This window comes from Cyanistes caeruleus, chromosome 1 (genome assembly GCF_971803275.1).
Source record: "Cyanistes caeruleus chromosome 1, bCyaCae1.hap1.1, whole genome shotgun sequence".
Lineage (NCBI taxonomy): Eukaryota > Metazoa > Chordata > Aves > Passeriformes > Paridae > Cyanistes > Cyanistes caeruleus.
In genome coordinates this window covers 36,150,703-36,171,671 of record NC_141701.1, presented here as the reverse complement: position 1 = coordinate 36,171,671, position 20,969 = coordinate 36,150,703, and the positions used below count along the sequence as shown (strand labels likewise).

The following is a 20,969-nucleotide window of genomic DNA, read 5'->3' as shown; positions in this document are numbered from 1 at the left end:
GCTGATTAAATCACACTTTCACCCTATCTTCTTGGCATATGAGGCTGACTTGGGCATCATTTTAAATCTTCTAGTTTAGATTATGATCTTTCAAATGGCATTAAGCTTGCTTTGATGTTCTGTGTGAGTACAGGACAAAAGCCCAGGAATTAAATGATTGCTCACATTGCAGCATCATAATAAAATAGCTTCAGACTCCAACCAAAAGGTAACAAATGGATCTTTCCCAGAAATGCTCATGTTTCTTTATTGAATCATATCACTCATTCTCCCAGAAAAAAAAAAAAAAAGTGCTCAAGGCCTCAAATTAATTTTTTATTTTTTTTTAACAGGGATGGAAGTGGTGTCTGGGGTTCTGGTGTCTGCTTTTCTTATTAGTTTCTGTCACTGTTTTAAGTGACTGTTTTGAGAGACACAGGAAGCCTTTGCTTTCAGAAGTTGAAATTTTACCCTTTTTCCTACAGTTGTGCCATTCTGGAGTCCTGTAGGAACAAACTTCAGGGATGTAAACTATTAATGGTCCATCTTTCCCCACTAAAAATTTTTCCATCACAAGGGTTTCCTTGGTCTGGTGGAAGATATCTGCTGTGTGGAGTCATGATATTAGCCAGGCCAGATATATTTGAGAACAAAATGAAATTAAGAGGGTTTACTAAGCTGTTGCCTGCCTGCTGAGCTGTAGTAATTTTCCATTCTTGGCCCATTCCAGTTGTGGGATAATATGGTTTAGCATTAACCCCTTTCAATTAACTTTAAATTGAAGGTTCAATTAAGTCGCATCACTTTACACCTGGGATGGGCTAACTGGACACTCCCAGCCACCTACCAGTGATCCCAGCTGCAAACAGGCTGACAAACTCCTCACACATGGGTGTGCATTCAGGTACCCTAGGTCACCCTCAAAAATGACCTTGATGACACCAATTCCTTAATGAAGAAGTCGCAGAGTTCTGTTTGGAGCCGGGGGTAAGGACAAGGCGTGAGGGTGAAGCGTTGTCAGCAGTCGCTGCTGCTGAGCCTCCAGGGAGCACCTTCCTGTCCCAGCTGTAGGATTGCTGTGCTCTGGAGTACCTAGCCCCTGACCATCTTGATAGCAGCTCTGGAGATCATCAGAGACTGGCTAAATTAATCTGAGTGGAGAGATGCCAAATCTGGTCAGCTTCATGAACAAATCTAAGCTTTTCACAGCCCCTTATGGAGAACCCCAGAGAATCCATATTGTTTGTGACTGTTCTAATCAGGCTTCTTTAGAGGTTGTAAAAGTGTTACAGTTCCATTCTCTGATTTTCTCCACATCAAGATAAACTCATGTGTGAACTTTCACGCCTGTGGCTCATTGATTGCAAGCTGATAAAACCGAATGAATATAATCTGTAAATGACAGTAAATATCTCAGTAAGATATTTTATCTTTAGTAAGATATTTTCCCCCCTTTAAATACATTTCTGTGTCATTCTGAAAGGCTCTAGTTATTGATTCATACTTTGACTGGAAGAAATTGCTGCCGATAAGGTGAATAATAGAACGAAACTGAAGAAGGAATATAAGAAAATTAGGGGAGAAAAGTGAGGGAGACAATTTAGGGAATCAGGATGCTTAAAGAAAGGATTTTAAGAGAAAAGCAAATAACATGTCTTTACTAGCTGCCAAATATGAATTTAATCCAGCAAAAAAAATTCTTGTTAGAAACAAAGAATTATGTATTTTAGTTTGTTTTTCTTTTTCTGTTAACCACCACAATATGCTTTGAAAATGACTGCAGTCCTGCCTAATGTGAAGTATACAGTGATAAAATCTCTTGGAAGTGATTCAAACCCTTGAGAATACAATTGTCAATGCTAGAGTTCACCACCTTAAAGTAACAGAAATCCAAAAACCTGAACCTTGTGAAACCAGGCTATAGTTCCTATAAGCTTGTCCAGAGAAGGAGATTTCGAATCACACATTAAAGCTGATTTAAGAATTATTGTTTGCAAACACAGGCTTGTGTTTCTGCTGGTGTAAATACAGTAAGCCTTGTGAACTGGAGGTGATGGAGATGGTCTCCTGCAGCATCTGGAGACGGGGAGCCCACGGAAATGCCTTAACAAGCGCCATCCAGGGGAGGGCAGTGAGGCACAGAAACGCTGGTGTGCACATTGCTGTGTGCTGTGCTGCAGTTTGCTGGCTGCTTGCTTGATAACTGGCAGGGAATTCAGTCCAGAATTGACAAGATTCATGTCTTCTGCAATGCTTGGACAGCAGGGTCCTGTCCGTTCCTTTCCCCTGCCAAGCAGGCTGGCACAGGGAGCAGAGTGCAGATGGAGCGGCACAGCTCACCTGGGTGCTCCAGACACTTCTATCTGCAGTCTTACTGAACTCTATTTGTCTTTTTGCTGGTATTTTCCCAAACCAAAAGCTTGAATTTAAAGCACTGCAGCCTTTACTTCAGTCTCCTTGACAGCATAAACACAAAAGAGGATAAATATCACTTTGCAAATGACAACTGAATTTTTTAGGAGCAGGGTAAAAGTGGTCACATAGTAATAGCTTTAATTTATCACAACATTGTCTTAAGAAAAAGAAAACATTTGATATACCAGAAACAGTCTAAGCAGTTTGAAACATTATACCTTTATAGATATTCTTTATATTGTGTGGATCTACTTTTTCACTGCTTCATGCTTCTTCTGTATTTGGCCCAGTATGTGGCCAAAAAAGTTGTAAAATTAAGTATCAGTACCAAAGAGAGTAGGAAAGTTAGAGACAGAAAGAAGTTGGCATGGGATAACTTAGTGAATTGGCAATGGGACTTGGCCTCTTTCAGTCTGTCTGAACCTTGCTGATGGGAACTGCACAAACAGCTAATGGGGATTAATGGTTTGTGCTCCTCATGAAGAAGTGGAAAAACTGCAGAGTGCTGGAATATGTGGTGTTTTCTGAGGAAGAGCTGGAAGCAGGAGAAAAAGAGAGGTTTGTGGAAATAAAGTAAAGAGAGAGGTGGTTAAAATGAGATCATCAATGATGATACAAAGAACCATTGCTGTCTCTGCTGGGCTTTCTTTGTCTCATCTTCAATGAACAAAATATTGTTTAAAATAAAAGTGTTGATTTAAATATCAATTTTCTTTTGATCAGTGCAATTATTCTCAGCTCTGGGTGGGTTAAATATTAACCATGGACAGTTAGAAGGTGAGAGAGTTTAGAGATACTTGCCAAATATTTTGTGACACATAAAATCCTATGGAATAATTTTGTTTAAATAGGCAATACAGACTGCTACACTTTCCAAGCTTCAAGGTAACTTCAGTTTCTATTTGCTGTGAGCTCTGATTCAGGCTTATCTGTTGTGATCACATTTCATTTGTCCTTTTTCTGAATGTTTTACTCGTTGATAATTTGAATTTTAGGCTTCATGACATTGATATTGTAGCCATGATGGGCAAATAATTTAGGACCTGTAATTACTAATATTGTGACTTATTTTAGTGTTTTGGAGACATACACCTTTCAGAGGCTAAAGCAGAAAAAAGTAGACATTGCTTTGTAACGTATATTGATCACAAGTATGTAATAACATCTCTGACTCTGAGGACATTGCTGCTTGCAGTCAAAACCACAGTTTGCTTTTAGCCTTATCCAAACAGCCTATTAAGCTGGCAGGTGAATTGGTCACTGCCCTTCTTTTTTCTCCTCAGCTTCTAAGTGCAGTGTATTAACCTCATGAACATGTTAAAACAATGTTGATTTCAATTTAAACCAGTAAAAGCAGCAGGGAAAAATTTCCAGCTTGGTATCTTCTTACCTGAGCTGACCAAAAGATTCCCCAAAGTTTGGGGAGACTTGAAATGAAAATTACCTGTCCTAAGGGGAAAAAATAGCCATCATTCCTGGTGCAGATACTGCTCCTAAAGCCTAAAGTCAGCTCTACTTCCCCTCTGCCAGTTTCTAAGGGGGAAAAAAAAAAATCATTAATCATCTAAGGGAAATAAAAATCATGCAGTAGAGCACAAATGTGCCCTGAAATTTTAAGGACGCTATCCATTGACCTTTAAGCAACAGGCACACCATAGAAGAGCCTACCTACCAACAGGCAATTATATGCCTGGGATCCGTGGGGAATTGGGTTGTGCTTTCCTGCCCGTCCCTTTCCTCTCTTGGAAGCAGCCATATTTTGCAGCATGACCCTGACAGGGAACACTGTAGGAGGTGCAGAGGGGCTGAGCTGAATTGCTGCTGTGGTGCCACAAATAAGAACTCTGCAGCTCAGTTGCTGCCTCTGCCCGGTGCTCTGTCACTGCACGTAATAAAGAGAATTTTCTTTGGCTCTCAGTAAATTGTTCACTGAAGCTCTGACTCCTCCTGGATTTTGTTGACACTGATGTGTCTAATCCTTCTGAAGCTGGTTATACCCCTGTCTGGGAGAAGAAAAGTTACCAGCATGCCCATTCCAGCAGGCCACGTGTGGAAGAGAAGGGCAATGGAGCAGCACTGCAACCTCTTGGGAGCAAACAGAGTGATGGCAGGGATCAGGGCTTCCTCAGAAGGAGGACTGGGCAGGCCATCCTGTGAGGACCTTTCTGCACATTTCAAGGGGTGGTTCAAGTGATGCATCTTGCCAGCCAGTCCCTGTCCTTGTCCCCGTTCTCGGCACCCTGCTGGCAATGTCTGAGAGTGAGGGTGATGTCTGCTGAAGCACGTGAGCCTTCCTGCACTCAGGGAGAGGTGAGATCTGAGCACACATCACATCCAGGTGACTTGATTTAACCTTTATTTGTTCCACAACACTTTGCTGGGGGAGGGGGGACACCTGGTAACACCTTTCTTTCTTTTCATCCTTGGTCAAGTGCAACCTTGCAATGTGTGCTTCATGTTGCCTTTCTTTACCACAGGTTAAAAATAAATTCATCAGTTATATACACAGTCAAATAATTTCAGAGTAATTTTGATATCTTCCTCTGTAAGGTTGTATCCTGTAATTATATTTTAAAATTGTTTTTCTTGTGCATTACAAATCTGAGATTACACACAGTGTTTGCATTAATTTACTTTTATTCCTGTTATTTTTTTCCCTGTAAGACTGGATTTGAAATTATATTCCCTTTAAAGTCATTATTATTGCATTTCTTTAGCAGCAACACCCACACTCTATCCATTCAAATTTGTTACCTGTGCCGCTCTGAGCAAAAAAAAGAAGGGAAGAGATTTAACAAGTACAGCAGTAATTTTCCTAACAGGGTAGAAATCAGCCAATTGGAAGCCCTTTCTCAGCAGACACTGACAAGACACCAGAATACTCTCTCCTCAGGTGAACGCAGCAATCACATCCCTCGCTAGCGCTACGGCGTGTCGGTGCAGTGGAAGATGGCGAGCTGGAGGCTGCCAGCCTCCTCTATTTATAGCATCAAGAGCTTCGGGGTGTGAGGCAAGCTGTTTCTAACACAGTGGCATTTTCTTCTGTTTAATTGTGGAGTGGCATAATTTTTCAGAAAGTCATTACTTATTTGTAAAAAAAAAAATTAAGCTTCTTTGTCTAGTTAAATGATAGGTGTTTGTGAATTAAAAACAAAGAAAAAAAAATCACTCCTCCAAGACCTTATATGTTTTAAAGGCCATTATGTTGTCTGGCAAGTGTAGAAAGAAAAATCAATACATAGCATGGAAGACAAAGAAGAAAAATGCAACTAGACACATCAGTTCAGCTCCTGCTCTCTTTCCCTTTTTGGTCACATCCCTTGTGCTGCCAAGCAGAGTAGAGGAGATCACATGCCCAGGGAAATGCAAAGAAACTTGCTTAGTCTGAATCAGCGCTTGCAAGTCCTGATAAGCAAAGTAGTAGACTGATTTGTTGTAGCAGATTGGCTTACAGTTCACAAGGACTTTTTACTCTTCTGCCTTTCCCCTCATACTTTCTCATGTAATTCTTACATAGATACCCAAGTACACAGACAGAAGTATAGCAGGATTTTGTCTTTCCAAAATAGAATTCAAATAATTCCCACTGAGTCACACAGTTGTACAGAGATGCCTGATATGCAGAACATACATGGATGTTCATCAATTATTAAGGAAGAAGGACAGAAAATGTCCAGGGAAGGACTTCTTATTTTTTGATAGTGTCACCTTTTCTGGTAGATGCCATGAACTTCAAGGACTAGTTTATATCTATGTCACAGAAAGTTGACTGGAAGACATTGGAAATGCAACAACCCAAACTGAACTTAAAACAAGGTGTTATATGTGCACATTTTAGTATACTGAACATCCACAGCTTATTTAAATTCTTGCTTCTTGATAGGATTCATACAGGTAAAACAAAAAATTAAGAAAATGAAAGCTTCTGCATCTTTTGAGCAATTAGGTGTTTGTACATAATTAGTACATTTAGAATTGTTCATACAATGTTTTTATTTTTTCCCCTTCTTGCCCACAGAAAAACCAGGAAAAAAAGAAACAGACATGGAGAAAACAGGTGAAGGAACATGGTTTGACCTCAAGGGTAAAGCATGAGTGACATGAAAGGAGGAAGGAATGACTCACACAGGCATGAAGATGGATGAGTTTGCTGCTGGGATAATATTTCCCATGCAGCTCTAGCACAGGTGTAGGACAGACCTCCATGTATCAGATCAACTTCATGGACAGCTGGAAAAACTGATCCTGACTTTCAGAAAGGTTCTGGACTCAGTGAGAACATAATGAGACCATGTGGGACTGGCAGAAGGAGCCAGAGGCCATGTGGGCTGCCAACCGGTTGGAAGCACCAGACTCTGTTTTCTGTTTTCAGGAGCTATATCTGCTAAAGCCTTCCCTTGTGACCTTGACCTTGGACTATGTCTGAGCTCTGAGACCCAGGAAGGCTCCAAGATTTTTAGCTTGTATATTGGATATGGTCATGCCTCATCTCCATGCCTGGGTAGTCCTTGGTGTGCAGCAACCTCCTTCCATTTAAGCTCTCAAGCAAAACATGGCCTCTTACCAGGTCCCATTTCCACAAACTGGAGGACAGATCTAGCCACATTGGGCATTCACAGATCATTTTGGTGGCAGCCTAATGGTGGCTTTTTGGCTTTGGTAAAACAGAAATTATAATTTCCAGCTTTGTATAGGCCAATGCCTTTCCTTAATAATTGAGCAGTAAACACAACCACTTCATAATCACAAAGTGCTAATCTTAATAATTTTCTGTAAATACATAAATAGGTAAGGGAGTTATTAAATCCTACAATGTTGAAGCCAAGATATGGACAGTTACCTCAGCAAAACCCAGACATATATTAGAGTCTAACTTCCTCCAAAATCTCTTCCACCAGCCTGCCCCAAGAAGGGGTCCATGAAGTCAATAGTGCCTTAAGTACTTGGATCCCTGTGACTACAAGCAGCAGTTTTGTCATGAACTGTGAAATATGGACTGTGAGAAACAAATTATGGGCCAAAATGTAAAGACTCATCAATGTTTGTTTTCAACATTGGTTTTCTGAACTGAGAAAAATCTCTGAAGTCCCTAGCAGTCCTCCTCTGTAAGGACTGCCTCATTTTAGCTCCTTGCATTTCTTTGCAGAAGTAACTTCCACTCCTGATACACTCTCTCATCTATTAATGAAAAAAGTAATGCATCTTTAGGTTGCTGTAGTGACTTGGCCTTAGGCCCTTTAATTATAATATACCCAAGGCCTTAATTAATTTGTAGGACTGTACAGAAGATGATGTCCCAAAAACCTTCTGAGAGTTGAGTCAAAATCCTGTACTTATCAAAGCAGAAATATTGAATCAGGGCCAGGTGTAATATATTTGCATCCTTTCCAGAAAATGAAATGTTTTTGAGGAGTACAAAGTGTTCTTAGGTGTGTTACAGGTTTATGTGGTGATGATCTGCTCAAATTTCAAAATTACCACTTGCATTAGGCAGTTGCAGTAAGAAAAAGAAAATTTCATACTTGGAGGATAACACAAAGCTTTTCTCTTAGGGCCTTTTGCTGATGCTGTCTAAGTCTAAAAACATCTGCCACTGACTTCAGCTGAGCACGATGGCATAGACTCCTATTGCAAAGAAACTTCGGTGGCTATTTGGGGTTTTACCAATAGAGGGCTCTATTGGTTTGATTTAAGTCACCAAGAAGGGGGAGCAAGACTTTTTTTTTTTTTGGAGAGGATGGTAAGGTTGCTATAGAAAATCCTATAACCTATATAAAAGTGGAGTCAGCTGAAGTGCATTGAAAGAAATGCCTAAAGGGACATCGTTTAGGCGTTGCTCTATCTGTTTTGTTGTTGGTTTGTTTTGGTATTTTGGAATACTGATGCTGGTGGACTTGCTTATCTGCTTTCAGAAAGGCACAGTCCAGAGCACTGTGAGGTATTTTAGGAATAGGACCATATTAGCAGTGTGATAATTTTAAATGACCTGCAATGTTTAAAGCCTACCAAAAATAAAATTTTATGACCGTAACTCCTGTACCAAATATTTTTTTAGTCATATTTGCTCTTATGATGTATATTTTAAGCATAACACAGAAAGATAGATGTGCATGTTAATGAAAAAATGAAAATCCGTGTTAATAAACATGAAAGTGACTTAAGGGAAAATATTTTCTTTCCTAGCTAGTTAGAGTTTTTATTATATCCCACTTAAGATTGAACATATCACTGGCTCAGCTGTAGGAGGCCATACAATAAAGCGAAAAATAACCTAGAGTCGTTCTGGGGTGTTTAACTGCTATCCAGTGCCTGACGTCTCTCACTAAACAAGGTCTCGATGCCCTGACTCACCTCTTCACAGCCACAATAGGCCTTCCCATTCCATTTTTTAATTATTGCTCCCCATTTCCTGGTGACTGGAAAGATGCTGGTCTCGCAGCATATCCTGCTCTCACAGGTCAGGTAGACTGCAGTGTATAGGTTCTACAACGCGCAGCAGATGAAATTCACCGCTATTTTAATGTGGATGGCACTGGAATGAACAAATGAAAACAGTACTAACAAACACGCTTGTAGATGCATGATGGCAAGCATACACATCTGCATATAAATATTATATATGCATATCTTCTTAATGGGAGACTGTGATTGTTAGGTGCGCTTGCCTAAACACGCTCTCTACAGCTAACCAAGCAAAAAACGTTCTCTACACAAATGTGTGTTTACATACATACATACATACATAAGAAAAATATATAACTGCGGTATAATTTCAATGTGTATGACAACAGTGCACTGAATTTCATTTTATTGTGCAAGCATAGTTTAAATTCCATTTTTATGCAATGGTGCAGTGACAAGCTTGCTATAAAATAAATATGGGCCGCAAATGAAAATACTTTAGCTTGCTGGTCTTATATTTTTTCGTAGTAATGAATACAGACTTCAGCTTGTGAAAATATAAAATGATCCTGCTTTCAGTATAAATGTCCCTCAAAAAATCAATTCCAATTTCATCTTAGTTTTAGTAAAAAAAAAAAAAATGAAAGAACAAAAAGATCAGGACTATAAATAATGACTACCTGTGGTTTTCATAAATAAATATCTCCAAAGCAGTGGAAAGCTGTAGAAATGCATGGATATTTTATTTTCTCTTCCCTCATGAATTTGTTGTGTTGCAGGAATGTATATAAATAGACGTCTAGATATGGTGCAGATTCCGATTCAGCCATTTTCTCCAAATAAAAACATATGTTTCCCTCTTGATGTTGTTTTTTGTCCTTTGGAATCCATTAACACTTTAATAATGGAAAGTCTGTAGTAATGTATGGTCTACCTATGATGTTTTTTAAAAAAATCTCATAAATATGAATCTATAGGTGCAAGAAAGCTGTATATGCTCATGCCCATGTCATAAATCATCCATCCTTTGTTTAAAAAAAAATAAATAAAGAGGTGGGGGAGGAAGAGGGAGCGAGGATTTTCTCACTGGAATCATTTAATTTTATCCAGGGAGTGTTAAGAAATACTGCTGTTGACACTTACCTAGATATTTTCACAATGTCATGTCCCATTCACTGTTCCTCAACTGGGAGGATGTTTTCCTTCTCTGTAATTTTCAGGAAGGAAGAATCTTGTTCTGTTTTCTAGCCTTGTAAGAGAGAAATGACTGTCTTTCCCCACCTCCAGGTTACAACTTTAGCTCATAATCCCCACATCCCAAGGAAATAAGTAGATAACATGGTATGTGCAAGGTGAACTGATTTGGGATATTTTCAGTTTAGTGTATTCAGTCAGGAGAAATGGATACAGCTCAATTGTTTCAATAACTGCATATGTATTTTTATTCTGGGGTCCATGCTACATTTGCTTAAAGACAAATGTACTAACCAACCTTGCACCTGCACCAATGAACAGAGTGGAAACTGCATCATTGCATTAACTGCATCTCATGGAGGTAATGTTATCTAAAAGGAAGAAAAGGAAAAACAGCTTAGAAACCAATAGCTTAGCTGCTGGTGATTATCTTGAGTATCTGGCTTTTAATAATACCACACTGGAAATACTGGTGTGCTACAGCATTTTATTCTTCTCTTTCTTCAGGGCAGATTGGTACAGACAGCACTTTATTCCTGAGCAAATATTCATATAAAATGGATTGCTAGATTTAAATGTACTACCCAGTACTGATGACTAATATACTGTTATTCTGTCCCTCCCTCACCCCCTCTATAATCAACAAAGCATGCATAACAGTGGAGTGTTTCACAGTAATTTTTGGTGATGTTTTGCCTTGCTTGATTGGAAAGTATTTCTGAGGAGGATAAATAAGCTTGCCACCAAACTCTCCCCTCTGTTTGCCTTGCTGATGTTACAGAGAGTAGTTCACTGCAAGATGTGAAACAAGGAATGCAGTAGATTGGGATGCTTCAATGGGAAAAAAAATTGCAGCTCACTGGTTTATCTCCCATCTGTATTATTAGCACCGTATAGATTTAATAATTAGGTGATTGAAGACATTTTGATGATGGAGCGGTTTCTATGATCTGCAAAAGAAAGCATCTGTTTTCCTCATGTACCAATTAATTATTTATACAGCAGAAAATACAGTAGACTACCTTGAGGATGAGCAGGTTGGATGTTTGTGTAAAAACAGCAAGGCCGGGCCTGGAAATTATGTCATTCTGACCTTCAAAGTCTCTAAAATGATTATTTTTCAGGCACGCAGTAAACAAACAGTACTCTCTTCTGTCTTCACTTCCACCTCACTGTTTGCCCTCCTGTCCTCACAGAGGGCCTGTCAGCTTAAACATCACCTTTCCTTTTATTTTCCATTTCCTGTCTATGTGTTTTATTAGCACCTTTTTCTATTTTACAGTCCACACTGATTCGACATCAGCTTCATCCCTCGTAAGCTCTACTGTTGAGACTAGGCAGAGTTATGCATTGTGGGAAATATGCAAAAGCACCCAAACCTTTTTTTTTTTTCATGATTGTCAGGCGTGGATTCATTTTGGGAAATATATATTTCCAGAGGCTAGGACTTACTAAAGTTTGCAAATCAAAGAAAAGCAGATCCTTGGATCTCTCAAAATGTGTTGCTTTGTATTATGACAATAGTGTTCACATGCCTGACATCCTCATAATAATATTAAGCCCTTTTTTTTCTAGCATTATGTACTTTATACATTTGTATAAATGTCACAGCTTGTAATCACTTCCTTTGTCATCGACGATTAATCTAAAAAAATCGAATAATTCACTGCCCCTTGCCATTTACATATCGCCTGCTACCATCTGTTCTTCTCAGCAGCAGTAAATGATGGGTAATTAACTCAGTGCCTTTGTCTTTCCCTTGCTGAATGTCTGACACATATAGATTTTCCTCTGTGTGCGTGTGTGTCTGTGCGTGTGTGTGTCTGCGTGCGCGCGCTCGCGTGTGTGTAGGAAAAGGAGAGGGGGATAGGAACAACAGAGAGGGGAAAAAAAAAAAGCAAAAGATGCTGTAAGTCTGACCTGAGGGAATAAAAAAAGTCAGTGCAAAAACATTTGCAAAGGAGAAAGCAGGACAGAAATGTTGGGGCTGCAAAGGGACTCTGTCACGTGGCCTTTTACTCGCTTAATGTCAAAAGAAAGTGGGACCGGGCTGTGGACAATAGCAGCCCTGCACATGCAAGTACCCTTTTCTAAAGCTGGAAGGTCAAGGTCAAGATGCAGCAGCGAGACAAAGCTTCATATGTTCCTCTTGTCAGCCTGGGTGCAAAGGGGGAAGATGAAAATGAGGCCAAATGGAGTAAATACACAATGCCATTTGGCTCCTGTACTGGAAGCCAGAAGGTTCACAATGTGTCATATTGAAACTATGATGTAGTGGCTCTGCATATTGCATCCTTAGACAAGTGAGCATGAGGCAATATGCAGTGTAAAATTAAAAAAAAAAAAAAGCAATATTAATAAAAGGAGATTTTTTTGCCCTTCTTGCTAAACCCTGTAAGCTACCCTGCCCCCAGCTGTGGAAGGGCCAGAAAAGAAAACATTCCCTTGGCGTCACAGGAAATGCAACATGATAGCATAAGCAGCATCTTCTGGCATGTCTCTTTGATATTGTTTATAAGGAAGCAAAGAAAAAAAAACCCTTAAAATGCTTCAAAATACTTTTTAGTGAAGGTTTATAAGACGGAGAAAGCATAACAATGTGTCTCGACTACCGTTAAATGACTGTTTATTTACATGTATTTGCTATAATTTATTTGTCCTTAGGTAGTGTCTGGAAGCCTCCTTCAGGGTTGAGGGCCACATTGTGCTAGGCACTGCAAACTGTGTAATATGACATTGTCATTCACAACATCCTCAGGGGCTGGCCAATGCTGAGTGTGATGTGCAGTGTCTTTCATTAAAAGAAAAAAAATAAAAACAGAAAGAAGAAAAGAAGTTAGTTATTTTTTAATGGGATCCTGTTAATCCCAAGGGAGTTACATTGCCTAGATGGAGCTTCATGCCAACTCAGTTTTTCTACTTACGTTATCTCTATGCCACATGTTACTGTGTGCAAAGCTTTGGATTTTTGAACATGGGAGAAACAACAGTTGGAGATAATTTTCCCTATGATTCAAGACTTGCTCTTCCCAGTACTCTGTCCCAAAGCACTCTCTCCCAGGGCTTTTTGACGTGCCTTTTAAATCAAGGCCATGACATGGGTAACATCTCTTGCTGATTTTACACAAACTTTTTTGAACGATTTTACATCTCTCCAGTTTCCTTCTATTCCAAATAAACATATAATCTTACTCAAATCTGACTTCCATGTTACTACATACTCTTCAAATGAAATTCCCTGTATGTATAATGACCTCAGAAAGTGACTCACTCTTGTTCAGATATCTTAGTTCGTGCAATAAGTTTAATTATATTTGTGCTGAATGGAAGATAATTATTTGATCCATCAACTTCAAAGCTGAGTAGTGCCAACTGATGTGATGGAATGTGAATAGTAGTACTTGTGGGAAGTCCAAGCAACACCTACACTGCTAGTCCAGCTAGAGTTTCTTTCATGGAAGTTTCCTTGACCCAATAAAAAAAATATTCACTTATGTCTGACACTGGTCACTTCCAGATCCTCTGGGGGAAGCGGTGGTGCTGTTATTAGTGACATTCATTAGATTTCCTTTCAGGCTGGGAGGAAAAAGTGTTGCTACAAACTACTGATAATTTCTAATATCTGATCTCCTGGGTTTCCTCTAGCTAAACTAGGGGGGATGTTCAGGTTAGAAGACTGAATGTAGTTAACATGGAACCACAAGGAATTGGAAAATCACCTCAAAACATCTGCAGGAATGGATATAAGGGCAGCAAAAGTAAAAGAAGATAACCAACAAGGTTCTACCTCATTAGAGTAGGTATGAAGATTATAATTCAAGATGATTAGAAATATCCTATTGCTATCAGTGGGATGAGACATTTTGTCTTGCTTATAGTGCATGGTAAGCATGACCTGTACTCATAGGCTTCCAAATATAAGATGTCAATGAATATTAATAATTACTATTTCTATTTTGTATTGACATGTTGTCTAGCAGCCTTGATTGCTGCCCAGGAAATCAGTAAGGAAAACACCAAAAAAATTTGACCTTACTCCAAAATCCTTAATAGCTATGAGGCAACAGGGGCCATAGGTTGTCAAAAAGTGGTGTGAAAGAGAGGAACATGGGGATAGAGGATAATAAAGACAGTACTGGCACACAAGGCAATTATATCAATCAGCACAGCCCTTTTCCCTGATACCTTTTATGTGTGGCAATAAAAGAGTGCTTAAAGGTGGAAAATTATGAGGATTTTCTGTTTGTGTGAAGCACATTCCAAGTCAGCTAAAAAGAGGGAGAATCCAGGAAGACAGAAAGAATGAAAACCTGCAAAAAAAAAAATTAATTTGGTGCTGAAAACCATCACCCATATGTTGATTGGAAGAAAGTGTATCCACTCTCATTGAATGAAAAATGACAGGGTGGCCAGGGCACAGACTGTGAAAGACTTGAAAGGGAGTAGAAGAAAGCTATGAATGATGCCATAGATAAAGGAAAAGTGGTGGAGGGATGAGGGGGAAAAAAAAATAGAAAGAAAGAAAAGGAAGAAGGATACAGCATCTCTGTTGCTTAAGACAGGATGAGATTGAGCAGCACAAAATGGTAAAGTCAGAGATAAGATTGACTTAAAGAACAGGAAACTTATGGCTGGAAAGTTAAAAGTTGAGAAGTGTAATAATCTGTAGTATATGGTGGAAGGATAATTAGCTGGAGAGACAAACAACAAAAAACATAATGCAGGCAATAATCCTGTATCATCTGGAAAATGCACTGGATGGCTGAGAGCTTTTCCATATCTTAATATCTCTGCTACTAGTACAGTCTCTGTACTTTAAGGCAGTGTATTCATACTGTGAAAGTATAAATACTGGAAGTCCACACTGACTTGTCAAGAGACCATGTAACACAGAGAAATACTTTAAAAATCTTTGCATAGGAGAGGAATTTCCAAAATCTTTGTGTATGTGTATATACACACACATATATATATATATACATATTTCTTAATACACTCTTATATGTACCATTGAATTCCTCTGTTTTATAAGAAGTAGATGTTCCCAGTGTATTCAAATCAGGTTTCATTTGCAATATTAATGTGGAGCAAGATAAATTTAAAATCCCACATTTTTAGATATGCCATTAAAAGACAATGTAAAAAAACATAACTGAAAACCATATTTGTTAGTATATATATTTACAACTGTGTACTTATCAGATTTAAATCTTAGTTTGAAAGCTTCTATCAGGTGAAAATATAGACTATGTTTATGTTTTAAAAGAAACGACAAATAGAACTAATGAAGATAGCATTTCTCCTTCCATTTTTACCACAGATCCTTTATCCGCAGTGCAGATTTCTAATGCATAGCTTGTACTCCACTAGCAACAGAGATCTGCTTTTTAGCTCATGGATGACAGTTCTGACTGCAATCTTGTGATATATTCAAATTTTTGGAGGGCTTTCTTCCTGAGGGTGTACAACCATTGTTGATGTAAGTACACTGTGTACATATGGAAAAATGAATGGATGGCTGAGCACAGGGACTTGGACATATGCACATTCTTGACACTGTCTGAATTAGGCAGAGTGTGACTTCATTGAGTTGATGTCTGGTTTTTGTTTGTACTAAAACAGAAGGTTTTTTACTTGTATCACTCACACTGTACTGTGTCACCACACTGGGAACTCCCTCTGTAATGGCTTTCTAAAGCTGGTATATTCATAGTGATGCAACATTCAGTGAATTGCTAATCGAGGATGTTTGTGAACATCGTATTTTTGCTGAAAGACGGGAAAAATATATTGTATTAAAGCAGATGATTGTTCAAGCCTCTAAAGTTGGGAAATGAGTTAGAGGAAGAAAATTATCATTCCCTTGAAGGGAACAATACTTTACAGTATGCAGTAGGTCACTAAGGAGGATTTTTGAAGGCCTGAAACTTTTAATTTAAAGAAGGAATTGATGATCAAGACAAGTGGGTTTCAGCCCACTGCTAGTCCAGGTATCCCCTAGGTTCTTTGTACTTTGGTAGATAGCTTGGTCTTAATGTGAACAGGCTGGGCCATTACACAAAAATTTGAGGTAATTTTTCTCAAGCATATACTGCCCCAGCCAAAATAAATTCTTGGTTAAAAGAATTGTGGGGGGGATCTTCATTAATCTGCTTTTTGTCTACTACAGATGATAGTTTTCAATAATATTTCTTAAGGTCTCTCATTAAAAAAAAAAAAAACAATTGCAAGGTACGTCCAGTAAAAAAAGATTAAAATCAAGTATAAATAATGCAAGAATGAGAAAAACACTGATGTCTTACCACCATTTGATAAAAACAAAGGATTTTAATTGATATGTTCGCTGTATCATTCACTCTTGTGGTGCTCTTTGACATTTCAAACATAGATATTTGAACCTCAAGCATTTAATGGACCTGGCCTACTGTTTTGTATTGATCCACCTCACTGCAAATCACTGGTGATGTTCTTTACTCCCTCCCTGTAAAATGAAAAGAAATCAAATCAAAGTGTCCTAAACTTGTTGATTCAAAGCTGTTTCATCTATCAGTATAGAAAAATTCTATCAGTATAGAAAAATAGGTTAACAGTCTTTTTTCAGTCTTTCTTCAGCAATCTGAATAGAAATAGCCTGGCTTAAAGTAACCTGGATCTCAGTCATAAAAGCAACGTGCTGCCAGAGCGGCAAATCCAGAATTTATCACTCATGTATATTTCATCTGCACTTTATTATTCTTTACTGCTCAGAGATAAGAGCTCATAGCACTGCTAGGATTCTGAGAACTGTTTGGCCAGTAAATTTGTGGCAAGACAAATTCAGGATTTAGGAGCCAAATTTTCAGTACTCTATGATTTAAAAAAAAAAAAGAAAAAAAAGTGGCTTCTGAAGGAAAGAAATGTTATCCATTTTTCCCCTGTATTCCCTTTTGCTGCACAATTTGAACTTTACCTTTACTTTTTCTCTTTTGATTCCTTGCAAAAATGGAGACGATGTGTTTTCTTAGTCTAAAAGGAATCTTCTAAAACTCTGAAGTAGTTTAGGTTCTTCCGCATGTATAAGAGATATTGAGATATCATGATGCAGCCTTGTCCAGGATCTGAAGCCCCATGAGAGATTGTTTACCTGATCTTTTCTGCTTGGCTAGGACAGTGAGTTCATAAATAGTCTCAGTCCTTATCTAATTCAGGATTGTCATTTATATCCTCATTTGACTTTACAATCCTACTGTTCTGTGTGAGATACTGCTTAAACTCTAATCTCAGGAGGGGAAAAAAGGAATAGTATCATTCCACTATCAATTATTTTTGAAAGAACTGTAGGTTTCCACAATCTTGAGGTTGAACATGCTGAAATATTTGGGTAGAAATCTTGCCTAAAAATAATTTTAATTTAATTTAATATGAAACTGAATCTAGCTGGACACAATGAAAAGTCTGACAAAAACACTAATCCTTGTAAGATAAATGAAGCTAAGACATAAGAATTAAGCTTTGCCGAAGATTGTTTATTGCTTATTCCTACCTATTTTTTCCCTGTTTTAATTGGGTAAGTAATATATTTAATATGCAATCAGGAGTAAGTCTGGAATTAGAATAGTGTACTAGCAAATGACAAAGCTCTTCTGAAAGTCAAAATAATCTGAAAGAACAGAGAGAAAAATCAGAGCACAGTGCAGTTAAAGTTGGACCCCAGTCGGTGCCAGCCTGCCAGCTGTTAATAAATTATGTCTTTGGTCTGTCATATCTGAGATGTTGAACAAAAATGTCAGTAAGAGTGTTCATATGCTGCTATTTGATGCTGAAGATTCATTATTAAAGACAGGTTGTCTATTGAAAAATTTCTTCTCTTCTTGTCTTACTTCATGCTTAACCAAATGGATGTATGTCTTTCAACACAGTTGTCCTGGACCACTCACATGAACAAGCCAGGATCTCTATAAACCTGTGGTGTGGGTGTGTGTGGCTCTGTTATTTCTAGGGAACATGGCTAAGAAGTGTGGGAAGTAACTAGAAGAACTGATGAACTTATTTCAACGCCTAGTGAAAGAATATTTTGGCTTTTATAACCCACATGTAACTGCATTATTAAGCTCTTTGATAGTCTCATGAGAATTCAAAGATACATCTACTGATTTAATCAGATTAGCACATATGTAGAGGAAAATCACAAAATAATTTTTCTGCTTGTTGATGTAGAGAAAATCTTTGCTTCTAAAATCTTAACTTTCATTGTTAAGAAATTTTTGCCAGGCAGACAGTGTGGCAATAGAAAAGACAGAGATTATTATCAGTATATTTTTCAGCATCATAAAGCAATGGGAAAATAATCAAGTATTAAATCAGTGTCTTTCCATACAGTTGGTGAGATAACTACAAGAAAACATTAGTCAGAAAATACTGAGCCATAAAGTCAACCTGAAAGTTGAATAGAAATTGAACTAGAAGTTCAAAAAATTTCCTGATGTTGTCATGGTCATCATCACAAAACATGGTGATATTCCTAATGTTTTGGTTTCAAGTAAAAATTTACAAGGTCTCAGTTTTCTGCTTCTTCATATCCGATAATGCTTGAATATATGCCCCAGGGAACTTAAGGATGTTAATGAGTGTAAATTTTAGGTTATTCCCTGCAAAGAGTCTTGTACTAATTTTTCTGAAAGCTTGAGCTGGCATCTATTGAGTACTTATAATTCTTGTCCTGCACAACAGAATTTTTTCTTTCCCTCTATGCCTTTCAGCAGCAGTTTGGACCATCAGCACTCAGTTTTAGGTATTACCCTCTTCCTGTTAAATCTCACATCAGAACACCTGAAGTGACCAGTCTGTCAGCAAGGGAGGAAGTTAGATACTGAGAAAAAAACCCATATTACTAGAAAAAGTATTTTAATATAGTTTTTTAAAGGAATAAGACAAGAATCACAATATCTCTGCTGAATACCTGCAATAATAACTGGCCTAGGAAGAAAATGCTTTGGGCTTGAAGGTTTGATAGTTGCAGTAGGTGTGACTCATGATTCAAGAAACCATTCTACAAGAAAATGAAATTAAGGAAATATTCCTCTAGTACTATAGAACTAGTGGAATGCCTTATTTCTACCCCAAATGGAGGAAAAATGTTGTATCCACTGACTTGCAGGAGCTGATACCATGGCACTTTTGCAGTGTAATCCATGGTATTATTTGTTTCATCCAGCACTGACTGAATATAAAGCACTGACTACCCTCTGTTTCTGTATCATGATTTATTTTACTTGAATAGGCTGATCAGCCCTTATTTCATCAGTCTGAAAGATCATTACAATAGAGATTTTTTTTTAATCAGTAAGTAATATTTTTCCAAAAGTGGCTTATGGTAAAATTGCTTTTAAGACTGTCAGGAAGGGCTGTTACAGGTGGAACTGAGACCTAGATTCTGTGGCTGTCATGGAGATAGAAAGTGGGTATATGTGCATTGCTTTCATATTTGGAACCAATATTCTTTGAAAGAAATATTGACTTTCAATCCCTTGTAGTTTTCAACATTTTTATTTGAGAAATTTTCAACTACCTCAGATGTTAGTCTTGTAACATTTCTTGTAACCAGAAATACTGGTTAAACCATGCACACATGTCAAGCAACAACTTTTTCCTAGTCCTTAAATATGGGAAAGAGTTTAGCTTTGGATAAGGCATTTAAAAAACTTCTGTTCACTGGAACAGAATTAGAAGGTATCCATGTTTTTAGGGGAAGTACAGTCCAATTAATAAACTGTCAATATTCAGTATACCTTTTAGACTTGTTTCAATGGAATTAGGTTATTTGTATCCTTGCCATTTATAGTTGGTATTACCCCTAAGCTTACAGTGGTACATTGTGGGTCTCCTACAATTCTGACACTTTTTGGTTGTCCAACAGTACTTAAATCTTTAAAGTTAAGAAAAAGAAGGACAACCTTTTGTGACAATGTCTGATGCAAAATACAGCACATTTTATGCTGCAGCCATGTCCTTAAAAATTTATCATATACTGTCCCACCAGGAGATGCCTGATTACTGGGACAATAGCTTCATTTGTAAGCATCCCCTTTGGCAGCCCAGGAAAGGACAGCCAACTAACTGACAGCAGCATAGCATTTAAGTCATGGCTCTGGTGCAGAATTGAATATAGAAGAGAAGGAATGACTAGCTATTGAACTGCAGTAGAGAAATGATTTGTGCTGCCTGCTGTTATATAAAGCCTGCTATGCACAATAAGAGCTGCACCGTTCCCCTAGATTTTAGGTTTACAGCTCACAACAGTGTTGGTAGAACATAACATACTGGCAAGTTTATTCTTTCTCACGGCTTGGGCAATTATTTGGCATTGATTTTCTTAAAGTTTTGTCTTGCATGTCAGCTTTTTGTTGGCAAACTTTGCAGAAGAGTTTGAGCAAGTCAGTAAGATTTGAGAATACAGATGAGATCAGTAGTTGGCTCATGCTTTCCTTTTACGAGACAGAAATAACAAAAATGTCTCCTCTCCAGACACACACCCACAGAGGAAGCGATGGACATGTTATTTAATTTATTTGATTTGATTTTGCTCCCCAATAAAACTCTCATACTTCTTAACCTTTCTATCTACTCTGCTTATTATAATCAAAATACACTGAATTGGCTCCACATGATGGGAATGCTTTGTCATTTGCATTTTTTAAGCTGTGACTCTGCTCTGAGACAAAACCAGTTGACCAGTTATGCTGAAGGGATATAATAGCATTATGTTACACTGAATCAAACAATGGAGCCTAATTACCTGTGATTTAGCTGAATACTTTATCAGGTATTTTCAACCACATAGAAAAAGTCTGAAGTGCCACTGCACAGGTTTGGTAGCAGTTTCCAGGTTTTTTTCTAGGTGAGAGGGACATAATGTGCAAGACTATAAGGAATCTTAAACTGTTGCCTGTACACTGTTTTATTGTGTGATGACTGTAATTGGAGCCATTTTCTGGTTATCT

The 20,969-nt window shown here is 38.1% G+C and overlaps 2 long non-coding RNA genes across 3 annotated transcripts in view; both read left to right on the top strand.

Annotated features, from left to right (window-relative positions):
* LOC147655427 (uncharacterized) overlaps nt 1–20,969 on the top strand; it is a 127,237-nt gene that overhangs the window by 9,060 nt on the left and 97,208 nt on the right. The window lies entirely within an intron of this gene.
* Nucleotides 837–8,555, top strand: LOC147655428 (uncharacterized). Its single transcript, XR_015286194.1, has 2 exons — nt 837–966; nt 6,413–8,555. It is a non-coding gene; the product is annotated as an uncharacterized LOC147655428 (long non-coding RNA).